The sequence below is a fragment of the Etheostoma spectabile genome, chromosome 20 (genome assembly GCF_008692095.1).
Source record: "Etheostoma spectabile isolate EspeVRDwgs_2016 chromosome 20, UIUC_Espe_1.0, whole genome shotgun sequence".
Lineage (NCBI taxonomy): Eukaryota > Metazoa > Chordata > Actinopteri > Perciformes > Percidae > Etheostoma > Etheostoma spectabile.
In genome coordinates, this window is record NC_045752.1 from 9,636,845 (window position 1) to 9,642,452 (window position 5,608).

General features: G+C 38.8%; 1 protein-coding gene across 2 annotated transcripts in view; it reads right to left on the reverse strand.

The window, feature by feature from the left end:
- ppm1aa (protein phosphatase, Mg2+/Mn2+ dependent, 1Aa) overlaps window positions 1-5,608 on the reverse strand; it is a 27,679-nt gene that overhangs the window by 7,287 nt on the left and 14,784 nt on the right. The window lies entirely within an intron of this gene.

The window sequence follows — 5,608 nt, forward strand, 5'->3', positions numbered from 1 at the left end:
CCTGTTCTGCAGGTATTTCACAAGTGCGCCCTCGTTTAGAAGAAGTCTCCCAGCTAATTCTGCCTTGTACCAAAGTTGGAGAGAGAGAGTTATCTAGCTGATGTGATCTTACCTAGTTACTGCGCATGTGCAACTCCAACAACGATAGTATAGAAGTGAGATTTATCACTCTGTAGCTAAAACAAGTCAGATGTCTCACTCTGGAGCTAAAACAGAGACCTAAACACAAAGGGTGAAAACAGGAGCTGCAGCAATGTGCAGTACAACAAAAATATGGTGTTTGTTGAAAATGAAACCATGTAAACCTATTCTGGTACAACCTCAACATAAAATTATGAACCTGAAAATGAGCATAATATGGGCGCTTTAAGAAAGCCGCGAACGTGCACTTATCCCACTCTATCCACACCTGATTTCACCTTTTCATCCTGGCTCGGCAAACCAATTAAGCCGTGATGAGCGGATCACACTAAGTTTTTTCAGTTATCCTGGATTTCTTCATTCTAATTTTGTGCAACAGCCTAGTAAAACTGGTCGCTGAGAAGGTATTTCTTTTGTTTACTGCCCAAAATATCTAAACTTGCAATTCAATATCTTCTCAGAGTGACTACCGTATCATTAAACTGTTTTATTGTTGTGTTGCACTCACGTCACTTAGTTATGGTTAGGGAAACATTGTGGTCTTCATTAACAGTCCACAGTGACTTGAATCACGAAACACAAAGTAATAATCAATATTTATCAAAATCACAATCCTTTCCCTATCTAAACCCAACTCCCCAATGGACTCCGGATGTGAACCCCAGAATCAAAGTTCTGCAGTTTGTGCAGTACACCAACCCTGTAGCACTTCTTTCGTTTAAAAACAACATTGGCTGAAAACACAATTGTTCTTTTATAAGCAGAACATGATTGGCAAAACTTTTCAGTAACATATTCGAATGTAATTTGTAGGAGACAGAGCTGAAAACACTAGATCCTAGATTTCCCAAAATGCAACTGAATTAGAATCTTTTGTTGTAGCCAGTGGATATCTGGGTAACGGTTATCCAGGCCAAGACTTAATTTTTCCGTCCGCCAGTCGTTGTGTACAGTCTAAGTCAATACTTTTTTTTAGGCCTAATCTAATCTCTATAACCAGATATCTGCATGTGAATGCAAATAAATAAAAGAAAAGCTAAATTGTCATCAGATAATAGCCAAAGGGTTCTGAGATTGCATTTCGGCCAAAGCCAGCTCAAATTGGATTGTCAACGTCACTCAGACTACAAACAGAAACCAGAACGCTTCCGATATCAAAATCTTGTCCTGTTGCCTACAGATAATGCATTCATATGCAGATATCTGTTTATAGACATTATACTACTAATAATTAGTATCTCCTCCCACCCCCCTTTCATACAATTAAATATTGATGAATGGTGGGGTAGCTGTCAACAAATTCCACAGCTTCCCACCACCACAGATCCGAAACACCAGTAAGAGTTCTGACCTGCTGGCTAGAGCTGACATTAATCCTAAATCTTCCAGTCAGTGTGAAGGAATGACAGGACACAACGTGGTGGTGGTGGGAGCGAAGGCTGACACAGGGTCTAACAAGGAAAGGTGCTGATGCTAATGAGTGTATATGTGGCTCTTTAACAAGCCTGCATCATTTGATGTTCTAATTTACAGTGAGCTGTGTCTCAGGGGTGCAGGATAATGAGCTGCAGCTTGTGTAACACACCTCATGTAAGAGAACGCTCACTCCCACAGAGTGTAAGTAAGAGAGAGAGAGAGAGAGAGAGAGAGAGAGAGAGAGAGAGAGAGAGCACGAAGGACATTTTGGATGTCTGTAGGAGAGAGAAGGGCAAGAGGGGGCAGGGAGGGGAGGTGTGTACATGTCATCCCTGCTTGATATGCTTGTTTGTACACACCAATCATTGAATCGCTGCAACCAAGTGAGAAAAGCTTGTGTTCTCTGTGACAAACTGACCTCGGGCAACAAGAACACTCACTGAAAAAGGAAATGGAGAAGGAAAGCATGGCAGGGTGGGGGGGAAGAAGAAGCAATAGAGAACAGAGCAAATGTTGAATGTGATCTTTATCCAGTTACATCTTGTCCACAAGAGAAATCCCTTCCCTGGCTCTCTTGTGCTTAACTCAATGTCCCTTTGATTTACAGAGGAATCCTGAAAAATCTGGCTCCTACTGCACACCAAAGCAAATTAGCAAATGTGGAGCTCAGTGACCTCAGTGCAGAGAGCATCCACACAGAGTATGCAGTGTGCCCTACCACCCCCACCTCTTACTGCTGCGTCTGCATGGCTGAATTAGTCAAGCTCAAATGGGTTTTTCCGCCATGAGAAGCAGAGCATGACATGCTCTAAACAATGGCAGGCAGATGACGAGCCAGCTCCATTTGATGATGGCCTCTGCCGTTGTAGTTGCTTTTTTATTTATGTCAGGGAATATAAGGAAAGCATAATTCGTTGGGGGTGCACAGGTGGCCCGGGACTAATGAGTCCCATCATGTGCAGTTCTAACATGCAAATTGGTCCAGGAAGTATGTGCGTGCTTAAAAAAACAAGCTTATTTAAGATCAGAATTATGATATTTCTCAATTCTGTTGTAACGTGTCTAAATTTTTTTAGGCAATAGAAATGGTTCCCAAAGCAACAGAGAGGACACATTTAATACTAAGAGACTAAAAAGGGCAACAACACAGTAGCAATGTCCATAAACAGCTAATGTTCCACAATATTCAGAATATTAAAATTGAACACCATAAATGTCAGCGTGTAATGTTATTTCATGCAACTATCATCATCTGTCATTAACATCTACTAAATAAATAGACACTGAGAGTTTCTATCAATTAACTTTCAGAGGACTATTTAAGTGTGAATGCTAAGATGATGTTTGTAAGCAATCTCAACTATTAACACTGCCCTCCCCTGGCCTGCTGGCTGCCTGATTGGGATACTGTTTTTGTATAAATCAGTCAGACATTGAGTAAAAAGAGAAAGTTATAGCATGGGAGACATTTTGTTTCAAATCTAATAACAGATTAGATAGTTACATAGCAATATTAATAGCTGCTGGAGTAGCAAAGCTAACTCCACACTGCATAATACATCTAACCTTGCTTCAGTATCTTTAAAGAATGCACAAATACATCTCCAAAAATAGCTTGTTTAAACAAGCCAGTCAATTCATCACAGGAGCCACAACAATCCAAATTGTACCTGATCTATTAACTGCTCGCCACTGAGCACCGTTTGAACGTTTGACCTTCTAACACAGCTGACATGATGTTGACATTTAAAGTAATCCCTCCTACGGTTCTTAATCCCAGTGGCACTGGACCGCCCTGACCCATCCTCTGAGCTCAAGCCCCTGACATGCACTCACCACCACACACTGACAGAAAAAGGCAGGGAGACAAACACGACTCTTGATACCCAGACAGTCAACACCACCACTGTGCTTTAGAAAGCTCATGGGGCTCAAAAACATGCAGCGATAACAGGGCTTGTTGATTATCAAACTGAAGCACATATTGAATGTGCAACGTGAGGATTTTTACAATTACATTTTTCCAAACTGTAATTGCCTGGCGAGGTTTGTGAAAACACTGTTAATTTAAGAACACTTGCCTCACATTCTGAAGACTCTTTTAACATCTGGATGATAAAATATTCAGTCCCTTGCACGATAAAAAAAGATTTTTAAACAGTTTCTAAAGTCAGCCTGTTTTCCTGATACCAGCAGCCCGAAAGGACATCATTACAAGAAAGAGGCACCACTTGAGAAACGGGTAAACAAATCTTTTACTGTGCAGTTCACAATATATTTATTCATCCAGATGTCAGACGAGTCCTTAAAAATTCTAAGTATTATCTAAGTATTATCAAATTAACTTAGCATGTATTCATTTTTTGAAGACCCTATGCTTAGCTCTGTGACTTGAATGTAATGGTAATCCATGAGGCACAAACTGGTGCCAACTGTCTGCCAGTAATATACATTACACGCCCTTATACATTTTAACATTTAAGATGTGTCTGGAGTCGTGTGCTGCATGGCACACTGCGTAGTTAGTATCGTTAGTACAGTGGTGCTCAAAAGTTTACATACACATGCTTAAGTGACAAAAAGAGGAATAAAAAAATCAGTTTTGGAAATTTATTTTAAACTAAATTAAAAAATGAGGTAAAATCCAACCTTTAAGGACACCAATTTTTGTGAATGAATAACGTATTGTAAATAAATAATGTTCTTATTTAAAATACAGGGGTCATAAGTATACATACCCCTATGTTAAATTCCCATAGAGGCAGGCAGATTTTATTATTAAAGGCCAGTTATTTCCTGGATTCAGGATATATGCATCCTGAAAAGTTCCCTGGCCTTTAGAATTAAAATAGCCCCACAATCACATACTCTTCACCATGCTTAGAGATAGGCATGGTTTTATTTCAGTTAGACTAATACCTGGTTTGATTTGCTTGAGAGATGATTTTATAGAAAGTATCCCATGCCTATCTCTAAGCATGGTGAAGAGTATGTGAGGATGTGGGGCTATTTTAATTCTAAAGGCCAAGGGAACTTTATCAGGATGCAAATATCCTGAATCCAGGAAAAACTGGCCTAATAATAAAAATCTGCCTGCCTCTAGGGAATTTAACATAGGGGTATGTATACTTATGACCCCTGTATTTTAAATAAGAACATTTATTTATTTACAATACGTTATTCATTCAAAAGAAAATTGGTGTCCTTAAAGGTTGGATTTTACCTCATTTTTTAATTTAGGTATTAAATAAATTTCCAAACATGATTTTTTTATTCCTCTTTTTAGTCAACTTAAGCATGTGTATGTAAACTTTTGAGCACCACTGTACATCTGTACATGAGTCTTAAACTTACTGTAATACATGTGTAAGTGGCAGGATGGTGCAAGACAAGTTCATTTTGTTTTTACAATAGAAGAAAGTTTCACTGGTGCAACAGGCCCAAACAGACAGTTTTAATAGGGTCCTTGCACCATCGGTGCTCTGGCACTAAATAAGTGATGAAATGAGAGGTACAAGATGACAACCCATTTATTTAGTAATACATTCTGCAAACTAGAAATTTTATTCAAACTTGAAAGGCTAAAAAATGAAAGAAAGGGAAAGAAGGGGAGAAGATGTAAGGAGCAGGGAGAGAGATGCATCAATTCACAAGCAAGGAATGCAATTTGTTCAATCGACAACACAAATAGTACAATTTAGTTCAGGGAACAAAGCTTTTTTAAACATTTTTTTTCTGCCATTCGTTTGGAGCTAGAACTTAATACAAAATATACAGTTATTGAACTTTTTAAAATCACTCACAGAGACCTCTGAGAAGCATTTGAATCAACATTGACAATACTTATCTACAGCACTCTAAAGCTATTCTTGAATGTAATCATAAATAAAGCAGACATGAATGTATGTATGCACATTTTGAATGCTTACGAGGTTACCATGTTAAAACATTTGCATTAGTTAAAAGTATGACATCATCTGCAGTGAAAAATTAAATAAGCTTTCAAGACCGAGACTTAATAAGGTAATATGGGGGGGGGGGGGGGGGGGGG